The sequence below is a fragment of the Oncorhynchus tshawytscha genome, linkage group LG06, assembly GCF_018296145.1.
Source record: "Oncorhynchus tshawytscha isolate Ot180627B linkage group LG06, Otsh_v2.0, whole genome shotgun sequence".
NCBI lineage: Eukaryota > Metazoa > Chordata > Actinopteri > Salmoniformes > Salmonidae > Oncorhynchus > Oncorhynchus tshawytscha.
This window is the reverse complement of record NC_056434.1, coordinates 13,493,496-13,510,995: the sequence shown is the minus strand read 5'-3', so window position 1 is coordinate 13,510,995 and position 17,500 is coordinate 13,493,496. Positions and strand designations below refer to the sequence as shown.

Genomic DNA, 17,500 nt, shown 5'->3' with positions numbered 1-17,500 from the left:
TTTACCCCCGTCACTCTGTCTTCTCTTTACCCCCCGTCACTCTGTCTTCTCTTTACCCCCCGTCACTCTCTCTTCTTTACCCCCCCGTCTGTCACTCTTCTCTTTACCCCTCTGTCACTCTCTCCCCGTCACTCTTTTTACCCCCGTCACTCTCTCTTTACCCCCGTCATTCTCTCTTTACCCCCGTCACTCTCTCTTCTCTTTACCCCCCGTCACTCTCTCTTCTCTTTACCCCCGTCACTCTCTCTTTATCCCCCCGTCACTCTCTCTTTACCCCCCATCACTCTCTCTTTACCCCCGTCACTCTCTCTTTACCCCCTCGTCACTCTCTCTTTACCCCCGTCACTCTCTCTTCTCTTTACCCCCTGTCACTCTCTCTTTACCCCCCTGTCACTCTCTCTTTACCCCCTGTCACTCTCTCTTTACCCCCCGTCACTCTCTCTCTACCCCCCGTCACTCTCTCTTTACCCCTGTCACTCTCTCTTTACCCCCGTCACTCTCTCTTTACCCCTCTGTCACTCTCTCTCTACCCCCCCCGTCACTCTCTCTTACCCCCCCGTCACTCTCTCTTTACCCCCCCGTCACTCTCTCTTTACCCCCCGTCACTCTCTCTTTACCCCCCCCTGTCACTCTCTCTTTACCCCCCGTCACTCTCTCTTTACCCCCCGTCACTCTCTCTTTACCCCCCCCATCACTCTCTCTTTACCCCCGTCACTCTCTCTTTACCCCCATCACTCTCTCTTTACCCCCCCATCACTCTCTCTTTACCCCCCCGTCACTCTCTCTTTACCCCCGTCACTCTCTCTTTACCCCCCTCTCTCTTTACTCTTTACCCCCTGTCACTCTCTCTTTACCCCCCCGTCACTCTCTCTTTACCCCCTGTCACTCTCTCTTTACCCCCCTGTCACTCTCTCTTTACCCCCATCACTCTCTCTTTACCCCCCGTCACTCTCTCTTTACCCCCCGTCACTCTCTCTCTACCCCTCTGTCACTCTCTCTCTACCCCCCCCTCGTCACTCTCTCTTTACCCCCCCGTCACCCTCTTCTCTCTCTACCCCTCTGTCACTCTCTCTCTACCCCCCGTCACTCTCTCTTTACCCCCGTCACCCTCTCTTTACCCCCTACCCCCCCCCGTCACTCTCTCTTTACCCCCCGTCACCCTCTCTTTACCCCCCGTCACTCTCTCTTTACCCCCCCCGTCACACTCTCTCTTTACCCCCCCGTCACTCTCTCTCTACCCCTCTGTCACTCTCTCTCTACCCCCCGTCACTCTCTCTTTACCCCCCCCGTCACCCTCTCTTTACCCCCCCGTCACTCTCTCTCTACCCCCCGTCACTCTCTCTTTACCCCCTGTCACTCTCTCTTTACCCCCCGTCACTCTCTCTTTACCCCCGTCATTCTCTCTTTACCCCCCGTCACTCTCTCTCTTTACCCCTCTGTCACTCTCTCTCTTACCCCCCGTCACTCTCTTTACCCCCCGTCACTCTCTCTTTACCCCCCGTCACTCTCTCTCTACCCCCCTGTCACTCTCTCTTTACCCCCCCGTCACTCTCTCTTTACCCCCCGTCACTCTCTCTTTACCCCCCGTCACTCTCTCTTTACCCCCCGTCACTCTCTCTTTACCCCCCTGTCACTCTCTCTACCCCCGTCACTCTCTCTTTACCCCCCGTCACTCCCCCCTGTCACTCTCTCTTTACCCCCCGTCACTCTCTCTTTACCCCCCGTCACCCCTCTCTCTCTCTCTACCCCCCTGTCTTTACTCACCCTCTCTTTACCCCCCGTCACTCTCTCTTTACCCCCCGTCTCTACCCCCGTCTCTCTTTACCCCCCGTCACTCTCTCTTTACCCCCCGTCACTCTCTCTCTACCCCTCTGTCACTCTCTCTCTCTACCCCCGTCACTCTCTCTTTACCCCCCGTCACCTCTCTTTTACCCCCCCCGTCACTCTCTCTCTACCCCCCCGTCACTCTCTCTTTACCCCCATCACTCTCTCTACCCCCTGTCACTCTCTCTTTAACCCCCCGTCATTCTCTCTTTACCCCCGTCACTCTCTTTACCCCTCTGTCACTCTCTCTTACCCCCCCGTCACTCTCTCTCTACCCCTCTGTCACTCTCTCTTTACCCCCCGTCACTCTCTCTCTACCCCCCCGTCACTCTCTCTTTACCCCCATCACTCTCTCTACCCCCCGTCTCTCTTTACCCCCCCGTCACTCTCTCTTTACCCCCGTCACTCTCTCTTTCTACCCCTCTGTCACTCTCTCTCTACCCCCCCGTCCTCTCTCTTTACCCCCCGTCACTCTCTCTTTACCCCCCCCGTCACTCTCTCCCCCCCTGTCTCTCCTCTACCCCCCGTCACTCTCTCTTTACCCCCATCACTCTCTCTCTACCCCCCGTCACTCTCTCTTGTCTTTACCCCCCGTCACTCTCTCTTCCCCCCGTCACTCTCTTCTACCCCCCGTCACTCTCTTTCTTTTACCCCTCTCTCTCTACTCTCTCTTCTCTTTACCCCCCGTCACTCTCTCTTTAACCCCCCGTCACTCTGTCTTCTCTTTACCCCCCGTCACTCTCTCTTTACTCCCCCCTCTTCTCTCTCTCTTTACCCCCCGTCACTCTCTCTCTACCCCCCCGTCTCTCTCTCTACCCCCTGTCACTCTCTCTTACCCCCCCGTCACCCTCTCTTTACCCCCCCGTCACTCTCTCTTGTCTTTACCCCCCCGTCCTCTCTCTTCTCTTTACCCCCGTCTCTCTCTTCTCTTTACCCCCCGTCACTCTCTCTTCTACCCCTCTGTCACTCTCTCTTTACCCCCGTCACTCTGTCTCTTTACCCCCCGTCACTCTCTCTCTACCCCCCCGTCACTCTCTCTCTACCCCCTCTCTGTCACTCCCCCGTCTCTCTACCCCCCGTCACTCTCTCTTTACCCCTCTGTCCCCGTCACCCCCTCTCTTTTTACCCCCCCTCTCTCTTTACCCCCGTCTCTCTCTACCCCCCGTCACCCTCTCTTTACCCCCCGTCACTCTCTCTCTACCCCCCGTCACTCTCTCTTCTCTTTACCCCCGTCACTCTCTCTTTATCCCCCCCGTCACTCTCTCTTTACCCCCCGTCACTCTCTCTTTACCCCCTCGTCACTCTCTCTTTACCCCCGTCACTCTCTCTTCTCTTTACCCCCTGTCACTCTCTCTTTACCCCCCGTCACTCTCTCTTTACCCCCCTGTCACTCTCTCTTTACCCCCCGTCACTCTCTCTCTACCCCCGTCACTCTCTCTTTACCCCCCCGTCACTCTCTCTTTACCCCCCCCGTCACTCTCTCTCTACCCCTCTGTCACTCTCTCTACCCCCCCGTCACTCTCTCTTTACCCCCCTCTCTCTTTACCCCCCGTCACTCTCTCTCTACCCCGTCACTCTCTCTTTACCCCTTGTCACTCTCTCTTTACCCCCCGTCACTCTCTCTTTATCCCCTGTCACTCTCTCTTTACCCCCCCGTCACTCTCTCTCTACCCCCGTCCTCTCTCTTTACCCCCCGTCACTCTCTCTTTACCCCCCGTCACTCTCTCTCTACCCCTCTGTCACTCTCTCTACCCCCCGTCACTCTCTCTTTACCCCCCGTCACCCTCTCTTTACCCCCCGTCACTCTCTCTCTACCCCCCGTCACTCTCTCTTTACCCCCATCACTCTCTCTACCCCCCGTCGCTCTCTCTTTACCCCCCGTCACTCTCTCTCTTACCCCTCTGTCACTCTCTCTCTACCCCCCCGTCACTCTCTCTTTACCCCCCGTCACTCTCTCTTTACCCCCCCGTCACTCTCTCTACCCCCCCCGTCACTCTCTCTTTACCCCCATCACTCTCTCTCTACCCCTCTGTCACTCTCTCTTTAACCCCCCCCGTCACTCTCTCTCTCTGTCTCTTTCTCTCTCTGTCTCCATCTCTATTCTCTCCACAAAGAGAAGCCAGCAGCAGGCAGTGATGTGATTGCATATCTGCCATCGATATGGTCCGGGCCCACTAATACAATTTATTAGGATCGATACAGAGATTCCCCAGTCACTCCCACTATGTTAATGAACTAAGAGCAAACCCCAATTCTCTCCCAAATCAGAGAGTCAGCTAAAGGAAAAGACCCACAGTCACCTTAGTAGGCCAATGAAAAATGGACAATGACTAAGATCTGTTTCTCAGAGTAGGAGTGCTGATCTAGGATCAGTTTTGACCTTTTAGGTTACAATGAATGCAAGGGAAGAGGGGACTGATCCTAGATCAGCAGTCTGAGACCCTTTATGAAGACAGGCTCTGAAGTTTAGGTTAGACAGCCCCCAATGATCAGCTTACCCTCCTCGACTCTTAACCTTAATCGTTAGGGGGGAGTCCCTGTCGGTGCCACTCCTCGACTCTTAATCTTAATCGTTAGGGGGGAGGCCCTGTCGGTGCCCCTCCTCGACTCTTAATCTTAATCGTTAGGGGGGAGGCCCTGTCGGTGCCACTCCTCGACTCTTTACCTTAATCGTTAGGGGGGAGGCCCTGTCGGTGCCCCTCCTCGACTCTTTACCTTAATCGTTAGGGGAGGCCCTGTCGGTGCCACTCCTCGACTCTTAACCTTAATCGTTCGGGGGAGGCCCTGTAGGTGCCCCTCCTCGACTCTTTACCTTAATCGTTAGGGGAGGCCCTGTCGGTGCCACTCCTCGACTCTTAACCTTAATCGTTAGGGGAGGCCCTGTAGGTGCCACTCCTCGACTCTTAACCTTAATCGTTAGGGGAGGCCCTGTCGGTGCCACTCCTCGACTCTTTACCTTAATCGTTAGGGGGGAGGCCCTGTCGGTGCCACTCCTCGACTCTTAACCTTAATCGTTAGGGGGGAGGCCCTGTAGGTGCCACTCCTCCAGATAAAGGGAAAGGGGAGGGGAGAGGAGGAGGGGAGAGGAGGAGGGGAGAGGAGGAGGTGAGGGAGGTGGAAAGAAAGAAACTCCTCCAGACAAATCTTTGTCATTGGAAAAGGAGGAGACGGAAAGACGAAGGAGAGATGGAGAGACAAAGGAGAGATGGAGAGACAAAGGAGAGATGGAGAGACAAAGGAGAGATGGAGAGACAAAGGAGAGATGGAGAGACAAAGGAGAGATGGAGAGACAAAGGAGAGATGGAGAGACAAAAGAGAGATGGAGAGACAAAGGAGAGATGGAGAGACAAAGGAGAGATGGAGAGACAAAGGAGAGATGGAGAGACAAAGGAGAGATGGAGAGAGAGTGAGGGAAGAGAAAAACATGACCTTTAAAAAGTGTGTTCTACATACAACACAGGGAGTGAGGGAGGGAGGCAGGGAGGGAGGGGGGGGTGCAGAACGATCCATTCGGTCCTGTCGTTAGCCCCCGCTAACAATAGCCCATTGAAAGTGCCTGTCAGCACTCTGACTGGAGACCCTTCTGATCAAAGATTCATTGATCACCCCCACCACAAATACCCCCCACCACACACACCCCCACCACACACACATGCACGCATACACACACCCTCCCCTCACTCACGCCGTCTCTCCATCCCTCCTTTGTCATCTGTTTCAACCTCTCCCGGACCCAGTCTGTAATACCTACATGTTTCAAGTAGACCACCATAGTCCCTGTACCTAAGAACGCCAAGGCAACCTGCCTAAATGACTTTTGCCTCGTAGTACTCACATCTGTAGCCATGTAATGCATTGAAAGGCTGGGCATGGCTCACATCGACACCATCATCCCAGACACCCTGGACCCACTCCAATTCACATAACGCCCCAACAGATCCACAGATGATGCAATCTCTATTGCACTCCACACTACCCTCTCTCACCTGGTCAAGAGGAATAACTACGTGAGAATGCTGTTCATTGACTACAGCTCAGCATTCAATACCATAGTGCCCTAAAAGCTCATCACTAAGCTAAGGATCCTGGGACTAAACACCACCCTCTGCAACTAGATCCTGGACTTCCTGACGGGCCGACCCCAGGGGGTAAGGGTAGGTAGCAACACATCTGCCACGCTGATCATCTGCCACGCTGAGGGGGGCCCCTCAGGGGTGCGTGCTTAGTCCCCTCCTGTACTCACTGTTCACCCATGACTGCGTGGCCGCTCACGACTCCCAGCACCATGATTAAGTTTTCCAGACGACACGGCGGTGGTAGGCCTGATCATCAACAACGATGAGTCAGACTATAGGGAGGAGATCAGAGACCTGCCAGTGTGGTGCCAGGACAAGAGCTGATTGTGGACTACATGAAACAGAGGGCAGAGTACGCCCCTATTCTCATTGACGGGGCTGCAGTTGAGCAGGTTAAGAGAAAAACCTATTCCCCCTCAGGAGACTGAAAAGACTTGACATGGGTCAGCAGATCCTCCAAAGGTTCTACTTCTGCACCTTCGAGAGCATCCTGACTGTTTGCATCACCGCCTGGTATGGCAACTGCTCAGCCTCCGACCACGAGGCACTACAGAGGGTAGTGCAGACGGCCAGTACATCACTGGAGCCAAGCTTCCTGTCATCCAGGACCTCTATACCAGGCGGTGTCAGAGGAAGGCCCTAAAAATGGTCAAAGACTCCAGCAACCCTAGTCATAGACTGTTCTCTTGGCTACTGCACGGCAAGCGGTACCGGAGCGCCAAGTCTAGGTCCAAGAGGCTCTGAACAGCTTCTACCCCCAAGTCATAAGACTCCTGAACATCTAGTCAAATGGCACGTATGATAGATTTATTTAAGAGAGTGGAGAGGGACCAGGGGGTGGGTTGACTTGAAAGTGCAGAGCTATAGATGAGGGGTCGTTATTGAATGGGGCGACAGGCCGCCTTCACCCCCCCTCATCATCCTCCCCTTCCCCTACCCATCCTCCCCTACCTCCCCCTCTGTACGGTAGTGTGACCTTGGCTTTGTGCACCCATTACACAATTCAGTGGCAGGGGCCCAATCGAATCTGCTTCTGTCGATCAATATCCTATTAAAGCACCACACAAAAAACGAGAATGAGAGAGAGAGAGAGAGAGACAGGGGGTGGAGGAAGGGAAGAGAGAGAGGGTGGGGGGTAGAGGGAGGGAAGAGAGAGAGGGGGTAGAGGGAGGGAATAGAGAGAGAGGGGGTAGAGAGAGAGAAATGGGGGTATAGGGAGGGAAGAGAGAGAAGGGGGGTAGAGGGAGGGGAAAGCGAGAATGGGGGAGAGATAGAGAGGGGGTAGAGGAAGGGAAGAGAGAGAAGGAAGAGAGAAAGAGAGAGAGGGATGGGAGAGAGAGAGGCGTAGAGGGAGGTAAGAGAGAGAAAGTGGGGGGTAGAGGGAGGGAAGAGAGAGGGGGTAGAGGAAGGGTAGAGAGAGAGGGAGGGGGTAGAGGGAGGGGGGGGTAGAGAGGGGTAGATGGAGGGTAGAGAGAGAGGGGGGTAGAGAGAGGGATGAGAGGGGGGTAGAGAGGGGGTAGAGAGGGGGTAGAGCGAGGGGGTAGAGAGAGGGATGAGAGAGGGAGGGTAGAGAGACGGGGGGGTAGAGGGAGGGATGAGAGAGGGGGATAGAGGGGAGGAATGAGAAAGGGGGGTAGAGGGGAGGGATGAGAGAGGGGGTAGAGGGGAGGGATGAGAGAGGGGGTAGAGGGGAGGGATGAGAGAGGGGTAGAGTGGAGGAATGAGAGAGGGGGTAGAGGGAGGAATGAGAGAGGGGGTAGAGAGAGGGATGAGAGAGGGGGGTAGAGGGAGGGATGAGAGAGGGGGGGTAGAGGGGAGGGATGAGAGAGGGGGTAGAGGGGAGGGATGAGAGAGGGGGTAGAGGGGAGGAATGAGAGAGAGGGGGTAGAGGGGAGGGATGAGAGAGGGGGTAGAGGGGAGGAATGAGAGAGGGGTAGAGGGGAGGGATGAGAGAGGGGTAGAGGGGAGGGATGAGAGAGGGGGTAGAGGGGAGGAATGAGAGAGGGGTAGAGGGGAGGGATGAGAGAGGGGTAGAGGGGAGGAATGAGAGAGGGGTAGAGGGGAGGAATGAGAGGGGGGGTAGAGGGGAGGAATGAGAGGGGGTAGAGGGGAGGAATGAGAGGGGGTAGAGGGGAGGAATGAGAGAGGGGGTAGAGGGGAGGAATGAGAGGGGGGTAGAGGGGAGGAATGAGAGAGGGGGTAGAGGGGAGGAATGAGAGGGGGGGGTAGGGGAGGGATGAGAGAGGGGGTAGAGGGGAGGAATGAGAGAGGGGTAGAGGGGAGGAATGAGAGAGGGGGTAGAGGGGAGGAATGAGAGGGGGGGTAGAGGGGAGGAATGAGAGAGGGGGTAGAGGGGAGGAATGAGAGGGGGTAGAGGGGAGGAATGAGAGAGGGGGTAGAGGGGAGGAATGAGAGAGGGGGTAGAGGGGAGGATGAGAGAGGGGGTAGAGGGGAGGAATGAGAGAGGGGTAGAGGGGAGGAATGAGAGAGGGGGTAGAGGGGAGGGATGAGAGAGGGGGGTAGAGGGGAGGAATGAGAGAGGGGGGTAGAGGGGAGGGATGAGAGAGGGGGTAGAGGGGAGGAATGAGAGAGGGGGTAGAGGGGAGGAATGAGAGAGGGGGTAGAGGGGAGGAATGAGAGAGGGGGTTAGAGGGGAGGAATGAGAGAGGGGTAGAGGGGAGGAATGAGAGAGGGGGGGGTAGAGGGGAGGGAATGTAAGTCTTCTTAAACTTAGCTGTTATCTCTATGTTGTTTGTTTTCTATATATTTTTGGCGTTACTGTAATTGGTCCGTTAATTTGGGAGATTCTGTTCCTTTCTCTCAGTCTCTTCTCTTCCCTATCAATTCAATTCAAGGGGCTTTATTGACATGGGAAACATGTGTTGTATTTGTATTTACAATGGTGTTTGTTCTTCACTGGTTGCCCTTTTCTTGTGGCAACAGGTCATCTATCTCTGTCTCGTACGTTTTATCCATCTGCTCAGCAGAGACAGTGGATCACTAGCTGCTCAATGCCAGTTTGCTGGTTCTACTAGAAATCCCCAGTTAGAAGCGGTATCACTAGTTGGTCATGATTGTCACTCTGTAGATCAGTTCCAGTTTGACCTGGCATGCTATAGACCATGCCAGGGGGTAACGCTTGGCACAGCCTGGCACAGAGCAACACACACCTAGGCCAGCAGTGCCCACCTCCATCTCATCTGCTTGTACGTTGGACACACACACATGAATACACACACACTTACTCTTTCTCTGTGAATGGTTGGCATCGTGCTAGAGTGGCACACACAGTACCCACGTCCAGGGGCATGCCCCCCTATGATCACTCTAACCCATACACACACACAGACCCCACGTCCAGGGGCATGCCCCCCTATGATCACTCTAACCCATACACACACACAGACCCCACATCCAGGGGCATGCCCCCCTGGGATCACTCTAACCTATACACACACACACAGACCCCACGTCCAGGGGCATGCCCCCCTGGGATCACTCTAACCCATACACACACACAGACCCCACGTCCAGGGGCATGCCCCCCTGGGATCACTCTAACCCATACACACACACAGACCCCACGTCCAGGGGCATGCCCCCTGGGATCACTCTAACCCATACACACACACAGACCCCCACGTCCAGGGGCATGCCCCCCTGGGATCACTCTAACCCATACACACACACAGACCCCACGTCCAGGGGCATGCCCCCCCTGGGATCACTCTAACCCATACACACACACAGACCCCACGTCCAGGGCATGCCCCCTATGATCACTCTAACCCATACACACACACAGACCCCACGTCCAGGGGCATGCCCCCTGGGATCACTCTAACCCATACACACACACAGACCCCACGTCCAGGGGCATGCCCCCTGGGATCACTCTAACCCATACACACACACAGACCCCACGTCCAGGGCATGCCCCCTATGATCACTCTAACCCATACACACACACAGACCCCACGTCCAGGGGCATGCCCCCCTGGGATCACTCTAACCCATACACACACACAGACCCCACGTCCAGGGGCATGCCCCCTGGGATCACTCTAACCCATACACACACACAGACCCCACGTCCAGGGGCATGCCCCCTGGGATCACTCTAACCCATACACACACACACGTACCCCACGTACCACACAGACCCACGGGGGCATGCCCCCTATGATCACTCTAACCCATACACACACAGACCCCACGTCCAGGGGCATGCCCCCTGGGATCACTCTAACCCATACACACACACAGACCCCACGTCCAGGGGCATGCCCCCTGGGATCACTCTAACCCATACACACACAGACCCATACACACACGACCCAGGGGCATGCCCCCTATGATCACTCTAACCCATACACACACACAGACCCCACGTCCAGGGGCATGCCCCCTGGGATCACTCTAACCCATACACACACACAGACCCCACGTCCAGGGGCATGCCCCCTGGGATCACTCTAACCCATACACACACACAGACCCCACGTCCAGGGGCATGCCCCCCTGGGATCACTCTAACCCATACACACACACAGACCCCACGTCCAGGGGCATGCCTCCCTGGGATCACTCTAACCCATACACACACAGACCCCACGTCCAGGGGCATGCCCCCCTATGATCACTCTAACCCATACACACACACAGACCCCACGTCCAGGGGCATGCCCCCCTGGGATCACTCTAACCCATACACACACACAGACCCCACGTCCAGAGGTATGCCCCCCTGGGATAACTCTAACCCATACACACACAGACCCCACGTCCAGGGGCATGCCCCCCTGGGATCACTCTAACCCATACACACACACATACCCCACGTCCAAGGGCATGCCCCCCTGGGATCACTCTAACCCATACACACAACTGGCCTCTCCTCCTGGCCTCTCCTCCTGGCCTCTCCTCCTTCCCTCCATCCTCACCCACCTCGTCTGCCCCCCGGCATACCCTGGCATTACTACTGGGGATACTGTTCACACCACACAATCCACCACACGGTTTGCCAACCTCACCAACCCCACCACTACCACCACCAACCCCACCAGCACCAACCCCACCACCACTTCCACCACCACCACCAACCCCACCACCACTTCCACCACCACCTCCAACCCCACCACCACCAACCCCACCACCACCAACCCCACCACCACTTCCACCACCACCAACCCCACCACCACTTCCACCACCACCACCACCAACCCCACCACCACTTCCACCACCACCACCACCAACCCCACCCCCAACCCCACCACAACCACCACCAACCCCAACACCACCACCCCCCACCAACCCCAACCCCACCACCACCACCACCCCCAACCCCACCACTACCAACCCCACCACTACCACAACCACCACCACCACCACCAACCCCCCACCACCAACCCAACCACCAACCCCACCACTACCACCACCACCAACCCCACCACCACCACCAACCCAACCACCACCACCACCAACCTCACCACCACCACCACCACTACCACTACCCCCACCACCATCCCTACCACCACCAACCCCACCATTACCATTACCACCACCACCACCACTACCAACCCCACCACCACCACTACCAACCCCACCACCACCACCAACCTCACCACCACCACCACCACTACCAACCCCACCACCACCACCACCACCACCACTACCACTACCCCCCACTACCACCACCACCATCCCTACCTCCACCAACCCCACCATTACCATTACCACCACCACCACTACCACCACTACCAACCCCACCACCACCAACCCCACCACCACCACTACTAACCCCACCACCACTGCCACCACCAACCCCACTACCACCACCTACCCTACCACTACACCACCACCACCACCAACAACCCCACTACCACCACCACTACCACCACCACCACCAACCCCACCACCACCACCACCAACCCCACCACCACTACCACCACCACCAACCCCACCACTACCACCACTACCACCACCACCACCAACCCCACCACCACCACCACCAACCCCACCACCAATACCACCACCACCACTAACGTATTAGATCCCAGTACCGGTAGTACAGCATTGGTTCACTATTTTGTGTGTGGGAAGCATCCCAGCCACACCAGGTGTGTGTGTGAGTGTGTGTGTGTGTGTGTGTGTGTGTGTGTGTGTGTGTGTGTGTGTGTGTGTGTGTGTGTGTGTGTGTGTGTGTGTGTGTGTGTGTGTGTGTGTGTGTGTGTGTGTGTGTGTGTGTGTGTGTGTGTGTGTGTGTGAGTGTGTGTGAGTGTGTGAGTGTGAGTGTGAGAGTATGTGTGTGTGTGTGTGTGTGTGTGTGTGTGTGTGTGTGTGTGTGTGTGTGTGTGTGTGTGTGTGTGTGTGTGTGTGTGTGTGTGTGTGTGTGTGTGTGTGTGCGTGCGTGTGTGCGTGTGCGTGTGCGTGTGTGTGTGTGTGTGTGTGTGTGTGTGTGTGTGTGTGTGTGAGTGTGTGTGTGAGTGTGCGTGTGCGTGTGAGTGTGCGTGCGTGAGTGTGTGTGTGTGTGAGTGTGTGTGTGTGTGTGAGTGTGTGTGTGTGAGTGTGTGTGCGTGTGCGTGTGTGTGTGTGTGTGTGTGTGTGTGTGTGTGTGTGTGTGTGTGTGTGTGTGTGTGTGTGTGTGTGTGTGTGTGTGTGTGTGTGTGAGTGTAGTCCAGGAGCAGGTCTGCAGGGAGAGAAATACAGCAGTGCTGATCAAGCAGAAAAACTCAAGTCCTGTCAGGCGTCTTTTCTCTCCAATTCAATCCAATTCAATTCCAGGGGCTTTATTGGCATTTGAAACACATGTTAACATTCCCAAAGCAAGTGATAAACAAAAGTGAAATAAACAATAAAAATGAACAGTAAACATTACAATCACAACAGTTCCAAAGCAATAGAGACATTTCAAATGTCATATTATGTCTATATTCAGTGTTGTAACGATGTGCAAATAGTTAAAGTACAAAAAGGAAAATTAATAAACATAAATATGGGTTGTATTTACAATGGTGTTTGTTCTTCACTGAGAGAGAGAGAGAGAGAGAGAGAGAGAGAGAGAGAGAGAGAGAGAGAGAGAGAGAGAGAGAGAGAGAGAGAGAGAGAGAGAGAGAGAGAGAGAGAGAGAGAGAGAGAGAGAGAGAGAGAGAGAGAGAGAGAGAGAGAGAGAGAGAGAGAGAGAGAGAGAGAGAGAGAGAGAGAGAGAGAGAGAGAGATGTAGATTGAGACAATGCACTTTCTCTGCACCAGCAAGGCACAGCAATGTAGTTTGACGGATAGTGAGGGAGGGAGAAAGAGAGAAGGGCTCCATCAGAGAGAGAGAGATGAAGGCTCTATCAGAGAGAAAGAGAAAATGACAGAGGGAGGGGAAGAGAAAGAAGGATCAATATTGGCCTGATAGCTACAGGCTTCATTTGGAATCGTCCAGGCAAAAAGCACTTGATAAAGCCCTTAAGAGGTAGAGACTGCAGATGACCTATATGATTGATTTCCATTCCAGTCAGACAGACTGCAGTGCTGGTCACTTCCCCCTCCCTACCTCTCCCTCTATTCTTCCCTCTCTCTATCCCGTAGATCCCTCCATCTCACCTGTACAACGGAAGGGCTCCCAATTTAGGCCCCGCTTCTCTCTATCCTGCTCTGTATCCCCCTCTCATTCTACCCCTCTTTCTCTCTCTTTTCCTCTTTCCTCTCATTTTCATCTCTTTGTACCTTCTTATCTCCCTCTGTCCTTCTCTTGCCTCCATCTCTTTCCTCCCTCCATCCCGCTAATCTTTCCTTCTATAACCCTCTCTCTCTCCTTCTCTCTCTCCATCCCCTCCCACCTTCCCTTCATCTCTTTATCCCTCTCTCCAGACCAGAGCTATAGGCTGAGTTACTGCAGCCCGGTGTCCAGGTTAGCTCTCTCACAAATGACTTACCCTATTAGCCATGCAAATGTCCCCGCTGCTTTTCTGCCTGCCTCGTAAATAACACCGCCCAGCCACTTTGGATTAGGAAGGGAGGGAGGAGAGGAGGGAGGGTGTAGAGGGGGATTGAAAGAGGGGAAAAAGAGAGATGGCTTAGAAATTATACTGGCTCTCTTTTTTGGGGGGCGGGGGGGTTGAGTCTTCCGGGGTAACTCGACTACACGGAACAGTGTTTAATATATATATTTTTTGCCAGTTATCGGGAGAGGTGGGCGCCGCGATGTGATGATGCGTGCGCTATTGCGCTCTCTCCTCCCTCTTCTTTTCTGTCTCACTCCATTCCTCCATCCCTCTTTCTTTCTCTCCCTTTCTCTCCCAGTAGCAGTGTCCTCTCCCAATGTTAATTAGGAATACCATTACTGTGTCTGTCACAGCAGCCTCCTCCTCTTGTCCTCTCCTCCATTTGGTCTGCAGCAGTGACTCTCCTCTGACCTCTTCCTCGTCCTCTCGTCCTCTCCTCCATTTGGTCTGCAGCAGTGACTCTCCTCTTACCTCTTCCTCCTCCTCTCGTCCTCTCCTCCATTTGGTCTGCAGCAGTGACTCTCCTCTTACCTCTTCCTCCTCCTCTCGTCCTCTCCTCCATTTGGGCTGCAGCAGTGACTCTCTGACCTCTTCCTCCTCTTCTTGTCCTCTCCTCCATTTGGTCTGCAGCAGTGACTCTCTTACCTCTTCCTCCTCCTCTCGTCCTCTCCTCCATTTGGTCTGCAGCAGTGACTCTCTTACCTCTTCCTCCTCCTCTCGTCCTCTCCTCCATTTGGTCTGCAGCAGTGACTCTCCTCTTACCTCTTCCTCCTCCTCTCGTCCTCTCCTCCATTTGGTCTGCAGCAGTGACTCTCTGACCTCTTCCTCCTCCTCTCGTCCTCTCCTCCATTTGGTCTGCAGCAGTGACTCTCCTCTTACCTCTTCCTCCTCCTCTCGTCCTCTCCTCCATTTGGTCTGCAGCAGTGACTCTCTGACCTCTTCCCTCCTCCTGTCGTCCTCCTGTCGTCCTCTCCTCCATTTGGTCTGCAGCAGTGACTCTCCTCTGACCTCTTCCTCCTCCTCTTGTCCTCTCCTCCATTTGGTCTGCAGCAGTTACTCTCTGACCTCTTCCTCCTCCTCTCGTCCTCTCCTCCATTTGTTCTGCAGCAGTGACTCTCCTCTTACCTCTTCCTCCTCCTCTCGTCCTCTCCTCCATTTAGTCTGCAGCAGTGACTCTCTGACCTCTTCCTCCTCCTCTCGTCCTCTCCTCCATTTGGTCTGCAGCAGTGACTCTCCTCTTACCTCTTCCTCCTCCTCTTGTCCTCTCCTCCCTTTGGTCTGCAGCAGTGACTCTCCTCTTACCTCTTCCTCCTCCTCTTGTCCTCTCCTCCATTTGTTCTGCAGCAGTGACTCTCCTCTTACCTCTTCCTCCTCCTCTCGTCCTCTCCTCCATTTGTTCTGCAGCAGTGACTCTCCTCTTACCTCTTCCTCCTCCTCTTGTCCTCTCCTCCATTTGGTCTGCAGCAGTGACTCTCCTCTGACCTCTTCCTCCTCCTCTCATCCTCTCCTCCATTTGGTCTGCAGCAGTGACTCTCTGACCTCTTCCTCCTCCTCTCATCCTCTCCTCCATTTGGTCTGCAGCAGTGACTCTCTGACCTCTTCCTCCTCCTCTTGTCCTCTCCTCCATTTGGTCTGCAGCAGTGACTCTCTGACCTCTTCCTCCTCCTCTTGTCCTCTGCTCCATTTGTTCTGCAGCAGTGACTCTCTGACCTCTTCCTCCTCCTCTCATCCTCTCCTCCATTTGGTCTGCAGCAGTGACTCTCTGACCTCTTCCTCCTCCTCTTGTCCTCTCCTCCACTTGGTCTGCAGCAGTGACTCTCTTACCTCTTCCTCCTCCTCTCATCCTCTCCTCCACTTGGTCTGCAGCAGTGACTCTCTTACCTCTTCCTCCTCCTCTCATCCTCTCCTCCATTTGGTCTGCAGCAGTGACTCTCCTCTGACCTCTTCCTCCTCCTCTCGTCCTCTCCTCCATTTGGTCTGCAGCAGTGACTCTCCTCTGACCTCTTCCTCCTCCTGTTGTCCTCTCCTCCATTTGGTCTGCAGCAGTGAGTCTCTGACCTCTTCCTCCTCCTCTCGTCCTCTCCTCCATTTGGTCTGCAGCAGTGACTCTCCTCTGACCTCTTCCTCCTCCTCTCGTCCTCTCCTCCAGTTGGTCTGCAGCAGTGACTCTCCTCTTACCTCTTCCTCCTCCTCTCGTCCTCTCCTCCATTTGGTCTGCAGCAGTGACTCTCTTACCTCTTCCTCCTCCTCTCGTCCTCTCCTCCATTTGGTCTGCAGCAGTGACTCTCCTCTTACCTCTTCCTCCTCCTCTCGTCCTCTCCTCCATTTGGTCTGCAGCAGTGACTCTCCTCTTACCACTTCCTCCTCCTCTCGTCCTCTCCTCCATTTGGTCTGCAGCAGTGACTCTCTGACCTCTTCCTCCTCCTCTCGTCCTCTCCTCCATTTGGTCTGCAGCAGTGACTCTCCTCTTACCTCTTCCTCCTCCTCTCGCCCTCTCCTCCATTTGGTCTGCAGCAGTGACTCTCTGACCTCTTCCTCCTCCTGTCGTCCTCTCCTCCATTTGGTCTGCAGCAGTGACTCTCTTACCTCTTCCTCCTCCTCTTGTCCTCTCCTCCACTTGGTCTGCAGCAGTGACTCTCCTCTTACCTCTTCCTCCTCCTCTTGCCCTCTCCTCCATTTGGTCTGCAGCAGTGACTCTCCTCTTACCTCTTCCTCCTCCTGTCGTCCTCTCCTCCATTTGGTCTCCAGCAGTGACTCTCTTACCTCTTCCTCCTCCTCTCGTCCTCTCCTCCATTTGGTCTGCAGCAGTGACTCTCCTCTTACCTCTTCCTCTTCCTCCTCCTCTCGTCCTCTCCTCCATTTGGTCTGCAGCAGTGACTCTCTTACCTCTTCCTCCTCCTCTCGTCCTCTCCTCCATTTGGTCTGCAGCAGTGACTCTCCTCTTACCTCTTCCTCCTCCTCTTGTCCTCTCCTCCATTTGTTCTGCAGCAGTGACTCTCCTCTTACCTCTTCCTCCTCCTCTCGTCCTCTCCTCCATTTGTTCTGCAGCAGTGACTCTCCTCTTACCTCTTCCTCCTCCTCTTGTCCTCTCCTCCATTTGGTCTGCAGCAGTGACTCTCTTCTTACCTCTTCCCCCTCCTCTCGTCCTCTCCTCCATTTGGTCTGCAGCAGTGACTCTCTTCTTACCTCTTCCTCCTCCTCTCGTCCTCTCCTCCATTTGGTCTGCAGCAGTGACTCTCTGACCTCTTCCTCCTCCTCTCGTCCTCTCCTCCATTTGGTCTGCAGCAGTGACTCTCCTCTTACCTCTTCCTCCTCCTCTCATCCTCTCCTCCATTTGGTCTGCAGCAGTGACTCTCCTCTTACCTCTTCCTCCTCCTCTCGTCCTCTCATCCATTTGGTCTGCAGCAGTGACTCTCCTCTTACCTCTTCCTCCTCCTCTTGTCCTCTCCTCCATTTGGTCTGCAGCAGTGACTCTCTGACCTCTTCCTCCTCCTCTCGTCCTCTCCTCCATTTGTTCTGCAGCAGTGACTCTCCTCTTACCTCTTCCTCCTCCTCTCGTCCTCTCCTCCATTTGGTCTGCAGCAGTGACTCTCCTCTTACCTGTTCCTC

At 54.9% G+C, this 17,500-nt stretch overlaps 1 protein-coding gene across 6 annotated transcripts in view; it reads left to right on the top strand.

The window, feature by feature from the left end:
* LOC112252062 (nuclear factor 1 A-type) overlaps positions 1-17,500 on the top strand; it is a 357,068-nt gene that overhangs the window by 245,463 nt on the left and 94,105 nt on the right. The window lies entirely within an intron of this gene.